Below are 21,887 nucleotides of genomic sequence, written 5' to 3' on the forward strand. Positions count from 1 at the left end.
GCCATCATAAGTAAGCTACCCTTTTGATTGTTGTTCTGGTGTTACTGATGTCGATTTAGGTCACGTCCTGTTTTCAATAAAGTTCTGTGTTTAAGTAGGCAGAAATCACCCTTCTCCTTGAACTTAAAATATAGATGTCAAGATAACACATGACAACAGAGATAATTAATGTATGAATAATAATGCTCCTTGAAAAAGCTTATTCTTATATCTGTAAATGTATGATTTAGAAAAAAAAGCACCCAATTGATTTGGGCTCTGAAATGTAGGGAAGAGGTTGGATGTTGTGAAGAAAAGCTCGCAGTTGGAAAAGTGCTCTTGTGGGCGTGAGATATCCAGTCTGCTTGGAGTGGCTGTGAGGAGTATTAAGTATTAAGTGATATAAAATGAGGTAAGTTTTGAAGAGCTGAGAAGTTTCATTTTGCAATTCAAAGTATGGGTGTTTCTTTGATACTGCCGAAAGCAGGGGTCTGGGGTGCAGACCAGTACTGGTCTGTGGCCTGTTAGGAAGCAGGCCACACAGCAAGAGGTGAGCAGAAGGCTTCCTCTGAGCTCACCCCATTCCTTGCATTACTGTCTGAATCGTGCCCCCTTGTATTGCTCACGTTACCAACTGAACCATCCTCGTCCCCCCCGCCAACTCCAGTCTGTGAGGAAGTTGTCTTACATGAAACTGGTCCCTGGTGCCAGAAATGTTGGGAGACCACTGGCCCACAGGTTAAAAGGAAAAGACCAGAAAGCACACAAATTTAACTGTCAGGAAGACCATTTCTTCATGGAGGTGCCATGGAGAGTGTTAAGGTAATAGCATACAGCTACTAAGAGTGATGATATACAGGTTTTTTAATTGGCTAAGAAAAGCTCTGATGCCTTCTATATTTGATGAAATAAAAAAGACTGGTAAAATATACGGAAGGATGATACTCCCCAAATGTGTGAAATGGACTGAATTTATGAAATGTATATTATTTCATTATGGAAAATCTTATAACTATTTAAAACATGTCAAAAGAGTAAAGAAGTGTGACAAACTACAATTTAGGACTGGGTTGCCAAATAAAAATGCATAATTATTTAAAGGAAGTAAATTGTAAACTTTCTAAAGTTTCTGACTTTATGGTAAACATTTTTTTTTTTTTTTGGATTCACAAAGGTAATAATTATCTTCAGACAGGATTAAAAGTCAGGGATTATGTTGATTTGGGGTAGGAAGGAGTCCAGGCTAAAGGAAAAGGTACAAATTTTTATTCACCTTGGTTTGTCTCAGGAAGGAAAAAAAAATTTTTTTTTCTATAAGACTCTAGGCTATAAGATTTTTGTAAGTAGAACAAAGTGGCAGATTTCATCCATTCACAAACCAGAAGTGATAACAGAGATCGACCTGGTGGTGGAAATTGGAAACTGAATGTTTGTTTTGCCTATCAGTATTCTCAAGACAGATCGAGTCTCATCAATTCAGTCCCTCAGTCGTGTCCGACTCTTTGCGAGCCTATGGTCTGCAGCACTGAAGGCTTCCCCTGTCCATCACCAACTCCCGGAGCTTACTCAAACGAGTTTTATACAGAATATTAAAAGTCAGTTGGTCTCTGAACTCCTCACGGAGTGTTCCTCACCAGCCCTGTGTTCTTACAGAGCAAAGCCCAGGCCGAGGACTGGAAGCGTTGGCTCTAATCCAGCCTTCCTTTCAGCTCTCTATCTTCACCACCACCAGGAGCTTCAGGTGGTTCTAGCAAGCAGCTCAGCCCTAGAGGCAGAAGACTGTACCTTGCTTGCTTCTGCAGGGCTGCGGCAGACATGCCGAATGTGCGGTCACGTGAGGCGGAGGGTTGGTCACGTGACGGCGCTCTCACTTGGACTGGCGTAGAGGTGTGTAAGCACTGAAAAGGGTCGGGAAAGACTTGCCCCTGACGCTTGACAGACGGCTGCAAGAGGAGTGGTAGGATGTAACGGTGGGTGGGTGGGTGTCTCTTCATGCTGCACTAGCCTGTAAACGAATTCCTCAGGTGCCCAGGATTACGGTAATTGCTGGCAGAGGACACAATCCCTCAGCCACTCGCGAGCGTCAGCAGGGGCCTGATTTTTGTCCAGGAGCTCAAGAGGCCGGAAGTCATCCTGAGGGAGGCATATGTGGAGAGAAGCAGCGGCCGCTGTTGGAGGAGGTGGGTTCGAGGCCGGCCGGGAAATAGCATCCATGGGAGGTGGTGGTAGAGACTAGATCCTCGTGGAGGAAGTGCCTGGGACCTTCGTGCTCGCTCCTGCTCCCTCCTGCTTTCTGAATGCCCCTCACCCCACCCAGCGTGGCGTGACTGTTTTCTCTGTTTGGGTAGGGGAGGTGGACACGAGGAAGCAGTTGGCTTCAGGGGCGCCCAGAAAGAGGACACGGTGAAGTGACAATATGTGAACACCCAATTTGTGTACACCCATAGTGCTGGCTCTGGAGAGGCAGGGATGGGATCTTTGAGGTACCATACCCCTTCCTTCATCCCAAGAGTCAAGCAAGGACTTCTTCCTTTAGGATGGGGCTGTGGGCTGGGTAATCTGTCTTAGAAACGTATAGTGAACTTAGTAGATACATATGTGTATAAGCCATCAGCAAAATTTTTAAGCCTTTTACTAATGGAATTGGGGAACATGGTACTTCCTTGTTATTTTGGTATTATTAATGAGGTTAAACCTACTTTCAGATGTTTCAGAGGTTAAACCTAGCCAGTTGTGTTTTCTTTTTGTAAGCAGAGTATTTATAAGCTTTTATCATTTGCCGTTTAGAGGGTCTTGGTTTAGAGGTTCTTAGAAGTTCAAGAACTTCTTATTGATTTCTACATACACACAAGCCTGTGAATAGTCCAGAGAATTTTGAAAGAAGAATAATATGGAAGTTGGAAAGTGTTTTTCCCACAAAGAATTTTAAAATTTTTGTCAAATCTCTTGACAGGGTAGAACTACTTGGGAAAAGTTAAATGGAATACAGGTAGAGAGCCCATATGTTTCCACATATATGTGGGTATTTATATTAGGGTGACAGTTCAAATTCATGGAGAAAAGTGAAAGATTCAGTAGCAGGATTCACAAGGCTCAGTATACAGTTGGACTCACAGCTATGATTTATTACAAAAGAATGCAAAACCAAATCAGTGAAAGGAAAAAAGTGCATGGAGCAAAGTTCTAAAGAAACCGCTGCAAACTTCCAATATTTCTCTCCCAGGGGAGTCCCACAGGATACACTTAATTCCTTCAATAATTAATGACAACATGTGTGAAATATTATTTATCAAGGAAGCTTATTAGATATTCAGCACCCAAGATTTGAGGGAGGTACCTTTTGTCTAGCATGCACCAAAATTCGAGACTCCCAGAAGGAAAAAAGGTATTAATATTTAGCATAAACTGTATTGTTCGCACAGAGAGTTTAGGCACAGTGAGCCAATCATAATCTGTTTTGGGAATAGTGGACACCTTCTTTAAATTCAAGTTAACAGAATCCAACCAAAGGCCAGCCTTGCAAGCAAGTATTTATAAAGCTTGCAATCTTACATCTTCTATGCTAACTCTTTTCTACACACTTGGTGAATGGTGTTAGAATAGTTAGCTAATCATTTCGGGAAACAGGTAATGTTATGTCACAATACATGTAATCAAATTTCAGGAAGATTAGCTATCTTAAATATTTCAAAAGATGCAGAAGGATAAAGAAAAATAAATACTCATTTACCTAGAATGAATTTTGGCTTGTGATATGTAGAGAGCAATGCAGATGAATTCTTTCCACTTAATACCAGTATGTTTTATTAAATAATATGCCCCTACTCCAACAATTTCCCATGTCTCTTTTATAGTATATGGTTATCTTCAAATATGTTTCTGAGGTAAATTCTCTTTGATGTTAGAAACATACAGGCTTACTTATTGCAGTTTATAATAAATATTGTGGCTTATCTGAAATGTAATATCTATAGTTCATACCTGATTACTTTCCAATTAATATTGCCATTTTATCTTATCTTTAATATTATTATATTGATTGAGGTAGAGGGTTACTAGTATTCTCATATAACTCCTTTGAGATTCTCTTGGAGTTTCAAAAAGGAAAAGTGTGTTGGCCAGGCCAAAGACTCTCTATGTTGCTATGTCAGATAGCATAATTTTTTTCTCATGACTGAATTTTATTTACATATATGAATAAATGTTTTATACATATATATAGTCATATATAACAGGTTCTTTGTCAGTTCATCTGTCAGTGCATATTTAGGTGGTTTCTGTGTCTGTCTATTGCGAATAACGCTGAAATGAACATGGAAGTACAGATATCTCTTAAAGATAGTGATTTCATTTCCTTTGAATATATACACCAAAGTGGGATTACTGGATCATGTGGTGATTAAAAAAAAAAAAAAGTTTTGAAAAGCTTCCAAGCTGTTTTCCATAGTAGCTGCACTAATTTACATTCCCACCAACAGTGTATAAGAGTTTGCTTTTATTTATATTCTTGTCAACATGTGTTATCCCTTGTATTTTTGATAATCATCATTCTAACTGGTCGAAATGATACCTCCTTGTGATTTGATTTGCATTTTCCTGATGACTAGTAATGTCATCTTTTCATGACATTAGTGATGTCATCTTTTCATGTAACTGTTGGCCATTTATATCTCTTCTGTAGAAAACTAATTATTCAGGTTCTTTACCAATTTTAAAATCAGATTATTAGTTTTACTATTCAGTTGCATGATTCCTGATATGTTTTAGATATTAGTGAAAGAGAAAGTGTTAATCTCTCGGTCGTGACTGACTCTTTGAGACCCCATGGAACGTAGCCTGCCAGGCTCCACCGTTCATGGAATTCTCCAGGCAAGAATCCTGGAGTGAGTTGCTATTCCCTTCTTCAGGGGATCTTCCTGACCAGGGGTCAAACTTTCATCTCCTGCATTGCAGACAAATTCATTACCACAGAACCACCTGAGAAGCCCTCTGTTAATGTAGAGTATCTCATTTGTTGATTTGTATATGATGAACCATGCTTTCATTGCAGATATGAATCTCATTTGATCATGGAATATGATCCTTTCAATGTACTATTGAATTCAGTTTGCTACCATTTTCTTTGGAATATTTGCATATAAAATTATTTTCATTGGAGAATAATTACAATATTGTGATGGGTTTTGCCATGCATTGACATGAATCAGCCACAGGTATACATGTATGCCCACTATCCTGAACCGCCCTCCCACCTCCCTCCCCACCCAATCCTTCTGGATTGTCCCAGACCACCGGCTTTGGAAACCCTCTTCATGCATTGAAATTGACTGGCATCTGTTTTACATACGGTAATATGCATGTTTCAATGCTATTCTTTCAAATTATCCCACCCTTGACTTCTTCCACTGAGTCCAAAAGTCTGTTCTTTACATCTGTATCACCTTTGCTGCCCTGCATGTAGGATCATTGTTACTGTCTTTCTAAATTCCATATATATGCATTAATATATGGTATTTTGGAGAAGGCAGTGGCACCCCACTCCAGTACTCTTGCCTGGAAAAGCCCATGGACAGAGGAGCCTGGTGGGCTGCAGTCCATGGGGTCACTAAGAGTCGGACAGGACTGAGCGACTTCACTTTCACTTTTCACTTTCATGCATTGGAGAAAGAAATGGCAACCCACTCCAGTGTTCTTGCCTGGAGAATCCCAGGGACGGGGAAGCCTGGTGGGCTGCCGTCTCTGGGGTCGCACAGAATCGGACATGACTGAAGCTATTTAGCAGCAGCATACAATATTTGTCTTTCTCTGTCTTACTTCATTCTGTATAATAGGTTCCAGTTTCATCCACCTCATTAGAACTGACTCAAATGCATCAAATGCACTCCTTTTTATAGCTGAGTAATGTTCCATTCTGTATATGTACCACAACTCCCTTATCCTTTGTTCTGCTGGTGAATATCTCTAGGTTCCTTCCATGTCCTAGCTATTATTAAATAGTGCTGAAATGAACATTGGGCTACATGTGTCTTTTTCAATTCTGATTTCTTCAGGGTGTATGCCTAGCAGTGGGATTGCTGGGTTGTATGGCAGTTCTATTCCCAGTTTTTTAAGGAATCTCCACACTTTTCCACAATGGCTGTACCAATTTGCATTCCCACCAACAGTGTAAGAGGCTTGCCTTTTCTCCACACTCTCTCCAGCATTTATTGTTTGTAGACATTTTGATGATGGCCATTCTGACTGGTGTAAGATGATACCTCACTGTGGTTTTGATTTGCATTTCTCTAATAATGAGTGATGTTGAGCATCTTTTCATGTGTTTATTAGCCATCTTTATGTCTTCTTTGGATAAATGTCTGTTTAGTTCTTTTGTCTGCTTTTTGATTGGGATGTCTGTTATTCTGGTATTGAGCACATGAGTTGTTTGTATATTTTGTATTATTTTTAATCAATTTATTTTAATTGTAAGATAATTACTTTACAATATTGTGATGGTTTTTCCATACATCAACATGAATCAGCCACAGGTGCACATGTGTCCTCCCATCCTGAACCCCCCACCTTCTTCCCTCCCCACCTCATCCCTTTTGGTTGTCCCAGAGCACCAGCTTTGAGTGCCCTGCTTCATGCATCAAACTTGCACTGGTCATCTGTTTTACATATGGTAATATACATGTTCAATGCTATTCTCTCAAATCATCCCACCCTCACCTTCTCCCACATAGTCCAAAAGTCTGTTCCTTACATATGTGTCTCTTTTGCTGCCTTGCATGTAGCATTGTCATTACCATCTTTTTAAATTCCATATATATGCATTAATATACAGTATTTTTCTTTCTCTTTCTGATTTACTTCACTCTGTGTAATAGGCTCCAGTTTCATCCACCTCATTAGAACTGAGTCAAATGCATTCCTTTTTATTGAGTAATATTCCATTCTGTATATGTACCACAACTTCCTTATCCATTCTCAGCTGATGGACATCTAGGTTGCTTCCATGTCCTAGCTGTTGTAAATAGTGCTGCAGTGCACATTGGGGTACATGTGTCTCTTTCAATTCTGGTTTCCTCGGTGTGTATGCCCATTATTGGGACTGCTGGGTTGTATGGCAGTTCTATTCCCAGTTTTTTAAGGAATCTCTACATTGTTCTCAATAGTGGCTGTACCAGGTTGCATTCCCACCAACAACGTAAGAGAGTTCCCTTTTCTCCACACCATCTCCAGCACTTACTATTTGTAGACATTTTGATGGTAGCCATTCTGATTTGTGTGAGATGATACCTCATTGTAGTTTTGATTTGCTTTTCTCTAATAATGAGTGATGTTGAGCATCCTTTCATGTGTTTATTAGCCATCTCTATGTCTTCTTCGAAGAAATATCTGTTATTTTGCCCACTTTTTGATTGGGTTGTTCATTTTTCTGGTATTGAGCTGCATGAGCTGCTTGTATATTCTGGAGATTAATTCTTTGTCAGTTGCTTCATTTGCTATTATTTTCTCCCATTCTGAGGTCTGCATTTTCACCTTGCTTATAGTTTCCACATTGTGTAAAATCAAGTAAGTTTAATTAGGTCCCATTTGTTTATTTTTGTTTTTATTTCCATTACTCTGGGAGGTGAGTCCTAGAGGATTTGCTGTGATTTATGTCAGAGAGTGTTCTGCGTATGTTTTCCTCTAAGAGTTTTATAGTTTCTGGTCTTACATTTAGATCTTTAATCCATTTTGAGTTTCTTTCTGTGTATGGTGTTAGAAAGTATTCTAGTTTCATTCTTTTAAAGGTGCTTGACCAGTTTATCCAGCACCACTTGTTAAAGAGATTGTTTTTTCTCCATTGTATTGCTTTGCCTCCTTTGTCAAAGGTAAGGTGTCCAGAGGTGTGTGGATTTATTTCTGGGCTTTCTGTTTTGTTCCATTGATGTATATTTCTGTCTTTGTGCCAATCCAATGCTGTCTTGATGACTCTAGCTTTGGAGTATAGTCTGAAGTCACGAGGGTTGATTCCTCCAGTTCCATTCTTCTTTCTAAAGATTGCTTTTGCTGTTTAAGGTTTTTAGTGTTTCCATACAAATTGTGAAATTATTTTTTCTAGTTCTGTGAAAAATATCATTGGTAGCTGATAGGGATTACACTGAATCTATAGATTGCTTTGGGTAGTATACTCATTTTCACTATGTTGATTCTTTCAATCCATGGACATGGTATATTTCTCCATTTATTTGTGTCATCTTTGATTTCTTTCATCAGTGTTTTAGATTTCTATATATAGATCTTTTGTTTCTTTAGGTAAGTTTATTCCTATCTATCCTTTTCGATGCAATGGTAAATGGGATAGCTTCTTTAATTTCTTGTTCTGGTATTTCATTGTTAGTGTATAGCAATGCAAAGGATTTCTGTGTATTAACTTTTTATCCTGCAACTTTACTACATTCATTGAAGAGCTCTATTAATTTTCCGTCTGTATCTTTAGGGTTTTCTATGTACAGGATCATGACATCTGCAAACAATGAGAGTTTTACTTCTTTTCCAATCTGGATTCTTTTCATTTATTTTTCTTCTATGAATGCTGTGGCTAGGACTCCCAAAACTATGTTGAATATGGGCACTGTAGTCCTGTTACTGATTTTAGAAGAAGTGCTTACAAATTTTCACCATTAAGGATAATGTTTGCTGTGGGTTTGTTGTATATGGCTTTTATTATGTGGAGGTATGTTCCTTCTATGCCTGCTTTCTGGAGAGTTTTTGTCATAAATGGGTGTTGAATTTTGTCAAAGCCTTTCTCTGTATCTTTTGAGATAATCATGGTTTTTATCTTTGAATTTCTTAACATGGTGGATCACAGTGGTTGATTTGCAAATACTGAAGAATCCTTGCATCCCTGCATCTTGTTCTCATGGGTGGGGCCATGCTCAGTAAATCTTTAATTTGAATTTTCTGTTGATGGTTGGAGTTGTGTTCCCTCCCTGCTATTTCAGTTCAGTTCAGTTCAGTTCAGTCTCTCAGTCCTGTCCAACTCTTTGCAACCCCATGGACTGCAGCATGCCAGGCCTCCCTGTCCATCACCAACTCCCAGATTTTATGCAAACTCATGTCCACTGAGTCGGTGATGCCATCCAAGCATCTCATCCTCTGTTGTCCCCTTCTCCTCCCAGCTTCAATCTTTCCCAGCATCAGGGTCTTTTCAAATGAGTCAGCTCTTCACATCAGGTGGCCAAAGTATTGGAACTTCAGCTTCAACATCAGTCCTTCCAATGAACATTCAGGACTGATTGCCTTTAGGATGGACTGGTTGGATCTCCTTGCCATCCAAGGGACTCTCAAGAGTCCTCACCAACACCACAGTTCAAAAGCATCAATTCTACGGCACTCAGCTTCTTTATAGTCCTACTCTCACATACATACATGGCTGCTAGAAAAACCATAGCGTTAACTAGATGGACCTTTGCTGACAAAGTAATGCCTCTGCTTTTTAATAGGCTGTCTAGGTTGGTCATAACTTTTCTTCCAAGGAGTAAGCGTCTTTTTATTTCATGGCTGCAATCACCATCTGTAGTGATTTTGGAGCTCAACAAAATAAAGTCTGACACTGTTTCCACTGTTTCTTCATCTATTTGCCATGAAGCGAGGGGGCCAGATGCCATGATCGTAGTTTTCTGAATGTTGAGCTTTAAGCCAACTTTTTCACTCTCCTCTCACTTTCATCAAGAGGCTCTTTAGTTCTTCTTCACTTTCTGCCATAAGGGTGGTGTCATATGCATATCTGAAGGTATTGATATTTCTCCCAGCAGTCTTGATTCCAGCTTGTGCTTCATCCAGCCCAGCGTTTCTCACGATGTGCTCTGCATATAAGTAAAATAAGCAGGGTGACGATATACAGCCTTGACTTACTCCATTTCCTATATGGAAACAGTCTGTTGTTCCATGTCCAGTTCTAACTGTTGCTTCCTGACCTGCATACAGATTTCTCAAGAGGCAGGTCAGGTGGTCTGTATTCCCATCTCTTTCAGAATTTCCCACAGTTTATTGTGATCCACACAGTCAAAGACTTTGGCATAGTCAATAAAGCAGAAAGAGATGTTTTTCTGGGATTCTCTTGCTTTTTTGATGATCCAGCGGATGTTGGCAATTTGATATCTGGTTCCTCTGCCTTTTCTAAAACCCGCTTGTATATATGGAAGTTCACAGTTCACATATTGTTGAAGCCTGGCTTGGAGAATTTTGAGCATTACTTAACAGCATGTGAGATGAGTGCAGCAGTTTGAGCATTCTTTGGCATTGCCTTTCTTAGGGATTCAAATGAAAACTGACCTTTTCCAGTCCTGTGGCCACTGCTGCATTTTCCAAATTTGCTGGCATACTGAGTGAAGCACTTTCACAACACCATCTTTTATGAGTTGGAATAGCTCAACTGGAATCCCATCACCTCCACTAGCTTTCTTCATTGTGATGCTTCCTAATGCCCACTTGACTTCACATTCCCGGATGTCTGGCTCTAGGTGAATGATCACACCAATGTGATCATCTAGGTCATGAAGATCTTTTTGTATAGTTCTTCTGTGTATTCTTGCCACTTCTTCTTAATATCTTCTGCTTCTGTTAGGTCCATACCATTTCTGTCCTTTATCGAGCCCATCTTTGCATGAAATTATCCCTTGGTATCTCTAATTTTCCTGAAGAGATCTCTAGTCTTTCCCATTCTGTTCTTTTCCTCTGTTTCTTTGCATTGATCACTGAGGAAGGCTTTCTTATCTATCCTTGCTGTTCTTTGCAACTCTGCATTCAAATGAGTATATCTTTCCTTTTCTCCTTTGCTTTTTGCATCTCTCCTTTTCACAGCTATTTGTTAGGCCTCCTCCCCTGCTATTTACCTGGGGCTAAACTATGGTGGAGGTAATGAAGATAATGGTGACATCCTTCAAAACAAGGAGTCCTATTATTATTCTTGCCTTGAGAACCCATGAACAGTATGAAAAGGCAAAAGATAAGACACTGAAAGATGAACTCCCCAAGTCCATAGGTGCCCAATATGCTACTGGAGATCAATGAAGAAATAACTCCAGAAAGAATGAAGAGACGGAGCCAAAGCAAAAACAACACTCAGTTGTGGATGTGACTGGTGATAGAAGCAAACTGGGACTCTGTGAAGAGCAATATTGCATAGGAACCTGAAATATTAGGTCCATGAATCAAGGCACATTGGAAGTGGTCAAACAGGAGATGGGAAGAGTGAACGTTGACATTTTCGGAATCAGCGAACTAAAATGGACCAGAATGGGTGAATTTAATTCAGATGACCATTATATCTACTACTGTGGGCAAGAATCCCTTAGAAGAAATGAAGTAGCCATCATAGTCAACAAAAGAGTCTGAAATGCAGTACTTGGATGGAATCTGAAAAGGAACAGAATGATCTCTGTTTGTTTCCAAGGCAAACCATTGAATATCACGGTCATCCAAGTCTATGCCCCGACCAGTAATGCTGAAGAAGCTGAAGTTGAACGGTTCTATGAAGACCTATAAGACCTTTTAGAACTCACACCCAAAAAAGATGTCCTTTTCATTAGAGGGGTGTTAAAAGTTAAAGTGAAGTCACTCAGTCGTGTCCGACTCTTTGCAGCCCCATGGACCGTAGCCTACCAGGCTCCTCTGTCCATGGGATTTTCCAGGCAAGAATACTGGAGTGGGTTCCCATTTCCTTCTCCAGGGGATCTTCCCAACCCAGGGATCGAACCTGGGTCTCCTGCATTGCAGGCAGATGCTTTACCCTCTCAGCCAACAGGGAAGTCCTTCATTAGAGAGGACTATAATGCAAAAGTAGGAAGTCAAGAAACACCTTGGCGTTGGATTACAGAATGAAGCAGTGCAAACTCTAATAGAGTTCTGCCAAGAGAATGCACTGGTCATAGCAAACACCCTCTTCCAACAACACAAGAGAAGACTCTACACGTGGATATCACCATATGGTCAATATTGATATCAGATTGATTATATTCTTTGCAGCCAAAGATGGAGAAGTGCTCTACAGTCAGCAGAAAGGAGACAGAGAGATGACTGTGGCTCAGATCATCAACTCCTATTTGCAAAATTCAGACTTAAATTGAAGAAAGTAGGGACAACCACTAGACCATTCCAGTATGACCTTAATCAAATCCCTTACAATTATACAGTGTAAGTAAGAAATAGATTTAAGGGACTAGTTCTAATAGAGTGCCTGATGAACTAAGAATGGAGGTTCATGACATCGTACAGGAGACAGGGATCAAGACCATCCCCACGAAAAAGAAATGCAAGAAAGAAAAATGGCGGTCTGAGGAGGCCTTATAAATAGCTGTGAAAAGAAGCAAAAAGCAAAGGAGAAAAGGAAAGATATACCCATTTGAATGCACAGTTCGAAAGAACAGCAAGGAGAGATAAGAAAGCCTTCTTCAGTGATCAGTGCAAAGAAATACAGGAAAACAATAGAATGAGAAAGACTAGAGATCTCTTCAAGAAAATTAGAGATACCAAGGGAAAAATTCATGCAAAGATGGGCTCAATAAAGGACAGAAATGGTACGGACCTAACAGAAGCAGATGATACTAAGAAGAGGTGGCAAGAATACACAGAAGAACTATACAAAAAAGATCTTCATGACCCAGATGATCACAATGATATGATCACTCACCTAGAGCCAGACATCTGGGAATGTGAAGTCAAGTGGGCATTAGGAAGCATCACAATGAAGAAAGCTAGTGGAGGTGATGGAACTCCAGTTGAGCTATTCCAACTCATAAAAGATGGTGTTGTGAAAGTGCTTCACTCATTATGCCAGCAAATTTGGAAAATGCAGCAGTGGCCACAGGACTGGAAAAGGTCAGTTTTCATTCGAATCCCTAAGAAAGGCAATGCCAAAGAATGCTCAAACTGCCACACAATTGCACTCATCTCACACACTAGTATGGAGAAGGCAATGGCACCCCACTCCAGTACTCTTGCTTGGAAAATCCCATGGACAGAGGAGCCTGGTGGGCTGCAGTCCATGAGGTCATAAAGAGTTGGACACGACTGAGTGACTTCACTTCACTTTTCACTCCCATGCATTGGAGAAGGAAATGGCAACCCACTCCAGTGTTCTTGCCTGGAGAATCCTAGGGACAGAGGAGCCTGGTAGGCTGCCGTCTCTGGGGTCGCACAGAGTCGGACATGACTGAAGCGACTTAGCAGCAGCAGCAGCACACACACTAGTAAAGTAATGCTCAAAATTCTCCAAGCCAGGCTTCAAAAATATGTGAACCGTGAAATTCCAGATGTTCAAGCTGGATTTAGAAAAGGCAGAGGAACCAGATATCAAATTGCCAACATCCGCTGGATCATCAAAAAAGCAAGAGAATCCCAGAAAAACATCTCTTTCTGCTTTATTGACTATGCCAAAGTCTTTGACTGTGTGGATCACAATAAACTGTGGGAAATTCTGAAAGAGATGGGAATACCAGACCACCTAACCTGCCTCTTGAGAAATCTGTATGCAGGTCAGGAAGCAACAGTTAGAACTGGACATGGAACAACAGACTCGTTCCAAATAGGAAAAGGAGTACGTCAAAACTGTATATTGTCACCCTGCTTATTTAACTTATATGCAGAGTACATCATGAGAAACGCTGGGCTGGAAGAAGCACAAGCTGTAATCAAGATTGCTGGGAGAAATATCAATAACCTCAGATATGCAGATGACACCACCCTTATGGCAGAAAGTGAAGAAGAACTAAAGAGCCTCCTGATGAAAGTGAAAGAGGAGAGTGAAAAGGTTGGTTTAAAGCTCAACATACAGAAAACTAAGATCATGGCATCTGGTCCCCTTGCTTTATGACAAATAGATGGAGAAACGGTGGAAACAGTGTCAGACTTTATTTTTGGGGGCTCCAAAATCACTGCAGATGGTGATTGCAGCCATGAAATAAAAAGATGCTTACTCCTTGGAAGAAAAGCTATGACAAACCTAGACAGTATGTTAAAAAGCAAAGACATTATTTCACCCACAAAGATCCATATAGTCAAAGCTATTGCTTTTCCAGTAGTCATGTGCGGATGTCAGTTGGACCATATGGAAATCTGAACACCAAAGAATTGATGCTTTCTAACTGTGCTGCTGTAGACGACTCTTGAGAGTTCTTTGGACAGCAATGAGATCAAACCAGTCAATCCTAAAGGAAATCAACCCTGAATAGTCATTTGAAGGACTGATGGTAAAGTTGAAGCTCCAATACTTTGGCCACCTGATGTAAAGAAGCAACTCAATGGAAAAGACCCTAATGCTGGGAAAGATTGAGGGCAGGAGGAGAAGGTGACTGAGGATGACATCGTTGGATGGCATCACCAACTAACTCAGTGGACATGAGTTTGAGCACAGTCTGGGAGATAGTGAAGGACAGGGAAGCCTTGCATTCTGCAGTCCAGAGAGTTGCAAAGAGTCGGGCATAACTGAATAACTGAACAACAATAACTAGGCTCAGACACATCTTTATTAATCAAAATAGGAACTATTACAGTAAACAAATTATTACTGATGAGAAATGTTTGTTTATTCCTTTAGCATAAAAATTCATGATTTGGGTTTCGACAACATCCTGGAAAGCATATTCTGCATCCTGCTGATTGTGGAAGCTCTTTCCCTGCAAAAAGCCTGAAGAAGTGGTAGTCAGTTGGTGAGAGGTCAGGTGAATATGGCAGATGAGGCAAAACTTAAAGCATTAGTTGTGCGAAGTGTGGTTGGGTGATGTCCTGGAGAAGAATTTGGCCCTTTCTGTTGACCAGTGCTGGCTGCAGGCATTGCAGTTTTCAGCACATCGCATCAATTTGCTAAGCATAATTCTGAGATGTAATGGTTTCACCGGGATTCAGAAAGCTGTAGTGGTTCAGACTGCTAGCAGACCACCAAACAGTGACCATGATCTTTTTTTTGGTGCAGGTTAGACTTTGGGAAGTGTTTTAGAGTATCATCCAACCACTGAGCTGGTCATCACTGGTTGTTGTATACCATCCACTTTTCATAGCATGTCACAGTCTACCCGATTGAGAAATGGTTTGATGTTGCATAGAATAAGAGAAGAGGACAGTTTGAAACAATGATTTTTTAAATTTTTGGTCAGCTCATGAGTCACCCACTTATCGAGCTTTTTCACCTTTCCAGTTTGCTTCAAATGCCGAATGACCGTAGAATTGTTGAGTTATTTGGCAGCTTCTCGTGTAGTTGTAACAGGATCAGTTTTGATTGCTCTCAGTTGTTGTTAACTTCTGATGGCCAGCCACTGAGCTCCTCATCTTCAAGGTTCTTTTCTCCTTTGGAAAACTTCTTGAACCACTGCTGTGCTGCATGCTTGTTAGCAGTTCTTGGACCAAAGGCATTGCTGATGTTGCAAGTTGTCTCACTGCTTTATGACCCATTTTGAACTGGAATAAAATCTCTCAAATTTGCTTTTTGTGTAACATCATTTCCATAGTCTAAAATTAATATTAAATAAACAGTAAGTAATGTTATTGGCAATGTCGTTGGCAAGAATACACAGACTAACGTGCATTAAATGATGTATAACATAACCACATTTAAGAATGTATTCCAATATCAAAGGCAAATGTCAACAATGCAAAAACTGCAATTACTTTTGCACCAGCCTAATAGAATGGTCATCTACATGCAAAAGAAAATCTATACTCATATATTACATCTTTCACTATTATTAACTTAAAATGGATCATAGACTTACATGTAAAAGACAAAACTGTAAAACTCCTAGAAGAGAACATAGTAAAAGATCTAGGTAACTTTGTGTATGTCAAGGACTTTGTAGATAAAACATAAAACGTGATCCATGAAAGAAAACATTGATAAGTTGAACTTAATTAAAGATAAATCTTCTCTGCAAAATACTGTATTGATAGGATGAAGACAAGTGGAGATTGAGAAGAAAAGTGTTGCAAAACAGAATTTAATAGAAGACTAGTATCCAAAATATACAAAAAAATCTTTAGTAATAAGATAGCAATCAATGCCATTTTTAAAGGGGGGATGATCTGACCAGATGATTGACAAATAAAATATACAAATTAGCATATGTAAAGATGCTCAACATCAGAGGGCATTCAGTTCAGTTCAGTTCAGACGCTCAGTCGTGTCTGACTCTGCGACCCCATGATTCGCAGCACACCAGGCCTCCCTGTCCATCACCATCTCCTGGAGTTCACTCAAACTCACGTCCACTGAGTCAGTGATGCCATCCAGCCATCTCATCTTCTGTAGTCCCCTTTCCTCCTGCCCCCAATCCCTCCCAGCATCAGAGTCTTTTCCAATGAGTCAACTCTTCACATGAGGTGCCCAAAGTACTGGAGTTTCAGCTTTAGCATCATTCCTTCCAAAGAAATCCCAGGGCTGATCTCCTTTAGAATGGACTGGTTGGATCTCCTTGTGGTCCAAGGGACTCTCAAGAGTCTTCTCCAGCACCACAGTTCAGAAGCATCAATTCTTTGGTGCTCAGCCTTCTTCACAGTCCAACTCTCACATCCATACATGACTACTGGAAAAACCATAGCCTTGACTAGATGGACCTTTGTCGGTCAAGTAATGTCTCTGCTTTTGAATATGCTATCTAGGTTGGTCATAACTTTTCTTCCAAGGAGTAAGCGTCTTTTAATTTCATGGCTGCAGTCACCATCTGCAGTGATCAGAGGGCATTATGGAATTGCAAATTAAAACAACAGAAAATAGGACTTCTCTTGTGGCTCAGTGGTCAAGAATCCGGCTGCCAATGCAGAAAACATAGGTTCAATCCCTAGTCTGCGAAGAGCCCATGTGCCACAGAGCAACTAAGCCCATGCGTCACAACTATTGAGCCTGCCCTCTAGACCCCAGGAACCACAAGTATTAAAGCCAGTACACCCTAGAGCCTGTGCTTAGCAACAGAAAAGCCACTGCAGTGAGAAGCCTGTGCATCACAACTAGAGAGTAGCCCTCGCTTGTCACAACTGGAGAAAAGCGCACATAGCAATGAAGACTCAGCATAGCCAATAAATAAATAAAATAATTTTAAAAAACAGAAAATAGCCAAGTTAAGCTTAATAGACAAAAACTAGTCTATGTCCATGGTGAGTAAGAGGGAAGAGGCGTAGATCATATGTGTTGCATAGGCAAGGAATATGCTACTGTGAAAGTTCATGTGCATAGTAAGTATGTAGGAGGAGGGGTTGGGGCAGAATGGTAGGTATGATGTAGCACAGCTGTCTGTATCCTAGGCTTAATGCCTGGGGTTATTTGGTTCTGAGATTTAGATATAAGAGGCAAGTCAGGGTTACACAGGACTGGTGGAGGCATAGGGGAGTGGAACTTTGGCCATCAGAATTTATTAGACTGGAATCCATTTTGTTATTGTTCAGTAGCTCAGCGGTGTCTGACTCTTTGTGACCTCAGGGACTGTAGCACACCAGGCTTCCCTGTTTTTCACCATCTCCTGGAGCTTGCTCAAACTCATGGACATTGAGTCAGTGATGCCATCCAACCATCTTGTCCTCTGTCATCCCCTTCTCCTCCTGTCTTCAATCTTTCCGAGCATCAGGGTCTTTTCTAATGAGTCGGGCTCTTCGATTCAGGTGGCCAAAGTATTGGAGCTTCAGCTTCAACATCAGTCCTTCCAATGACTTTTCAGGGTTGATTTCCTTTAGGATTGACTGGTTTGATCTCATTGCAATCCAAGGGACTCTCAAGAGTCTTCTCCAACACCACAGTTCAAAAGTGTCAATTCTTTGGTGCTCAGACTTCTTTATAGTCCAACTCTCACATCCATACATGACTACTGGAAAAACCATAGCTTTGACTATATGGACCTTTGCTGGCAAAGTGATGTCTCTGCTTTTCAATACACTGTCTAGATTTGTCATAGCTTGTCTTCCAAGGAGCAAGGAAAGTGAAAGTGAAGTAGCTCAGTCGTGTTCGACTCTTTGCGACCCCGTGAACTATAGCCTACCAGGCTCCTCCCTCCATGGGATTCTCCATGGCAAGAATGCTGGAGTGGGTTGCCATTTCCTTCTCCAGGGGATCTTCCCGACCCAGGGATCAAGCCCAGGTCTCCCGCATTGCAGGCAGACGCTTTAACCTCTGAACCACTAGGGAAGTTTAAGGAGCAAGCATCTTCTAATTTCATGGCTGCAGTCACCACCTGCAGTGATTTTGGCGCCCAAGAAAACAAAGTCTGTCACTGTTTCCATTGTTTCCTCATCTAGTTGCCATGAAGTGATGGGACCAGATGCCATGATCTTAGTTTTCTGAGTGTTGAGTTTTAAGCCAGCTTTTCCACTCTCCTCTTTCACCTTCATCAAGAGGCTCTTAATTCCTCTTTGCTTTTTGCCATCAGGGTGGTGTCATCTGCATATCTGAGGTTATTGATGTTTCTACCAGGAATCTTGATTCCGGCTTGTACTTCATCCAGCCTGGCACTTTTCATGATGTACTCTGCATATAAGTTAAATAAGCAGGGTGACAATAGACAGCCTTGATGTACTCCTTTCCCAATTTTGAGCCAGTCCTTTGTTCCATGTCTGGTGCTTGACCTGCATACAGGTGTTGCAGGAGGCAGGTAAGGTGGTCTGGTATTCCCATCTTTTTAAGAATTTTCCACAGTTTGTTGTGATCCACACAGTCAAGGGCTGTAGCGTAATCAATGAAGCAGACGTAGATGTTTTTCTAGAACTCTCTTGCTTTTTTGATGATCCAATGTATCATTTCATTTAGGATGAAATAAATACTGCTTACCAGTCAGGCGGATATAAGTCAGCATTCTTTTAATATTTAAAGCTTTTCTTTTCCCCATTGACTTTAGAGATGAAACAGTTCATCCAAGCTGGTTTCCTCACATGTAACATGAAGGTAATAGTTTATTTCAATAACAGTTCATACTGTCCAATATTTTTGTGAGCCAATACACAAAATGTTTAAAATAGGACCTTCCTCGGTTCAATAAATGTTAATGAGTTGTACTGTCTGTTCTCTAAATGAATTAACAATAAAATGTCTAACAGACATTTCAAAATCTCACAGTATAATCTGTCAGCTAGTAGTAGATTCACTCTTCTGTCAGTATCTTGAAATCAAGATTTCACTATATCCAGAATTACCACATAGGATTGCTAATATGACTTTGGATAAATCTGTAAATTTTTAGAAAAAAATTAATAAGAATGAAACTACAAGTAAAGGTCACCTCCATGGGAGTGGAGATTTCTTTTTTGTTTGTGCCAAGGACAAAGTAGATGCTCATATATATATTCGTTGAATGAATGCAAGGCACCAGCCACTTGAAGGAGGAGAAAGAAAAGTTCAGAGAGGGAAAGAGATTCACATACACCCACAGATCTCGGCAGAGCTCAGACTCCCTTCTTTAAGCCTGGCATTCACCCGAGAGAGAGTATACTTTGGAACAAAGAAAACATAATCCACAATTCAGCTAAGGCCATCAAAGAGCACGGTGAAAGACTTTTCCTGTGACAACTGACATCTGTTGTCTCTAGATACAGTATAGAATTGTCTCTAGATTTTTTCCTGTTATCTAAATATTGTACAGTTATCATGTCTGACTCTTTGTGACCCCAATAATAAGTATCTAATAACAAGTAAAAGCTGATAGGTAAATATATGAAAATTCATGGTAAGAATAATGTTCCCTTTTCATTCTGGTAAGCATCAGTGATTTTTCAGTAAATAGGGACTTTCTCCAAGTTGAACCTCAGAGGACTGCAAAATCCCTCTCCTTTAGCAAAGAGAGAAGGTTCTTAAGAGAGTCGTTATAGTGGTGAGTGGTGAGAGATGAGCCCCCAAATTGATCCTCCCAGGGCATGAAGCCCAATTTGAGTGAAGAGGAATGGAAGTCAGGATGGTGACTGAATTCCATGCCTACTGTTGCTGTAACAAATTATCACAATATTGCTGGCTTAAAAAAATAAAAATACTGAAGGTTGCACATAGGAAAGGGTTTCAAACTGGTCTGAAATAAAGGTGATAGGAGGACTTCATTCTTGCAAGAGGTCCTAGAGGAATCTGTCTCCTTGCCTTTTCCACCTTCTGGGTCTGCATGTGGGCCTTGGCCTCTGGCTTCCTTCTTCAAAACCAGTGACATCCTATCCACTGGTGGCATCTTGTATGCAACTTCACTGTGACACTAAATCTTCTGCCTGCTTCTTCCACATTTAAAGTAGCCTTCCATGGCATTGGCCAAGATAAAGCAGTGTAATCTTCCTTTACATTCAGCTGATTAGCAATCTTAATTCCATCTGCGACCTTAATTCTCCTGTGCAAGGTAACATCATATATTTACAGGTTCTGGAGAACAGGACGTGGACGTTTTGGGGGGACTTTTATTCAGCCTACCAAAGCGAAGGTGCCATTTAGTTGGGGTTTTTAATGGGCAACAATACCAACAGGTTTGTGTTCAACCAGAGATGTTATTAACCACGGTTGCTCTTGGCCCAACGGAGCACAAATGAAGGGGATGGAGACTACAGGGAGGACATAGAAGTGCAAGAATCAGAGGATTCAAGAACCAGCAGATTACTGTCTTGGGGAAGCAGGTGCCTGGTGGGGCCAAGTCCAAACAATGGCTGGGGGAAGTAGACTGGTGTGTATGGCAAGCGTGTGAAATCCCAATTGGTTCTAATCCTTGGCGTATTCCCACCCTGCCAAAGATGAGGAGCCCTTGGAATCCCCTGCAAGAGATGACCTGACAGGAGCCAGCACTGCCCCTACACGGTGCCAGACCCCTGGCTGCGGGGTGAGAAACAGGATTGTCTGAGCAGGTGCGGGTCCTGCCAGGGAAAGGTCCTCTTTCCTGGGCAACTGTGGGGACAGGGAGATGGTAAAGTGTGCCACCACAGCGACTGAGAGAACAGCAGCGTGGCAGAAAGAATGAGGACACTGGCGCAGACAAGTGGTTTGTCTCCTCAGCCAGAGGTCTGTCAGGGGCTGCCTTCCCTTAGAAGAGGGGCAGGGGCTCGGCCGCCTCAGGCGCCCCCTCCCACTTTCCTCCAGCCCCTGAAGGCGAAAGCAGCCCCCCGCGCCCAAGAAGGATGGCCGGCGTGATGGGGGAAGGGAGGGGGCGGACACCGAAAAGTCTGCAGGTTCACACGCACAGACACAGACACACACTGCGGGGCGGCCTGTATCCATCCGCTGCTCCCTGCAGTGCGACCCCTGGCGACCCTCCCAGCCCCGGCCCGCGACCCCCCTACGCTGCAGGGCCAGAGGCGTGGGGGTGGTCACCCCACTGGGGGCAGCGGAGGGCTGGCGTGGCCCCGCCCCTCAGGTTGGCGTTCTTCCCGGCCCCGCCCACTCTGGGTCGGAACTACGGTGGGCCTGCGAGGGGGCGTCGAGCCCATTCGTGCCGTATCCCTCCGCCCCTCTTCCCGACACCCTCGCCGCGAGCCGTCGGTGCCGCAGCCTGCGCAGCCCCTACCCGGTTTGGCGCAGCGGCGCGGGAGGTGGGGACGCCTCTTTTCCATTCCGCCCGCACGGCGAGCGGTGGGAAGCGAGAGAAGAGCTGCGACCCTGCGCCTGCGAAGGCAAGTGGGGGGTGTCATGGGGCGACGACCGGCTCACAGCCTGTCCCTGGCAGCGTGAGGACGGGGAGGCGAGCGGAGCGGGATCCTTAAAGAGATGCGCAGCGCTGGGGGACCCCTGGCCCTGAGACGACGGCGACCGGCACGGGCCGGGCCCGAGGCCGCGGGGTCTTGGCCGTACGGGTTCCCTCGGATGCTGGGGAGTCGTGCGGCGCGGACTAGTCCCTGACGGGCTTTCCGGGTGCCTGTGCCCCGCCCTCGACTTGCCTGTGCGGGGAGAGGGCTGTGCGGGAAGCTGCTATGGGCGAAATGGCGGAGGGAGCCCAGGTGGGCGCTCCGAG

General features: G+C 42.2%; 2 protein-coding genes and 1 non-coding gene across 46 annotated transcripts in view; 2 read left to right on the forward strand and 1 right to left on the reverse strand.

The window, feature by feature from the left end:
• The window catches only part of GPRASP3 (G protein-coupled receptor associated sorting protein family member 3), a 105,717-nt gene that overhangs the window by 53,930 nt on the left and 29,900 nt on the right, over nucleotides 1-21,887 (forward strand). For 2 of the 7 annotated variants that reach the window (XM_060407478.1, XM_060407481.1), the window contains one exon: nucleotides 2,004-2,159. The exons of 4 other annotated variants lie outside the window; for them this stretch is intronic. The gene's annotated coding sequence lies outside the window, so the exon portion shown is untranslated. Of the gene's footprint in view, nucleotides 1-269; nucleotides 2,160-21,887 lie in introns of all 7 variants that reach the window. One more of the 7 variants, XM_060407480.1, reaches the window with a different exon arrangement.
• GPRASP2 (G protein-coupled receptor associated sorting protein 2) overlaps nucleotides 1-21,887 on the forward strand; it is an 80,592-nt gene that overhangs the window by 53,930 nt on the left and 4,775 nt on the right. For 5 of the 38 annotated variants that reach the window (XM_060407464.1, XM_060407450.1, XM_060407446.1 and 2 more), the window contains one exon: nucleotides 2,004-2,159. The exons of 26 other annotated variants lie outside the window; for them this stretch is intronic. The gene's annotated coding sequence lies outside the window, so the exon portion shown is untranslated. Of the gene's footprint in view, nucleotides 1-269; nucleotides 21,550-21,887 lie in introns of all 38 variants that reach the window. 7 more of the 38 variants (XM_060407456.1, XM_060407459.1, XM_060407451.1 and 4 more) reach the window with 6 other exon arrangements.
• TRNAC-GCA (transfer RNA cysteine (anticodon GCA)) lies at nucleotides 11,687-11,758 on the reverse strand. The gene has a single exon. It is a non-coding gene; the product is annotated as a tRNA-Cys (tRNA).

The sequence above is a fragment of the Ovis aries genome, chromosome X, assembly GCF_016772045.2.
Source record: "Ovis aries strain OAR_USU_Benz2616 breed Rambouillet chromosome X, ARS-UI_Ramb_v3.0, whole genome shotgun sequence".
NCBI classification, from domain to species: Eukaryota; Metazoa; Chordata; class Mammalia; order Artiodactyla; family Bovidae; genus Ovis; species Ovis aries.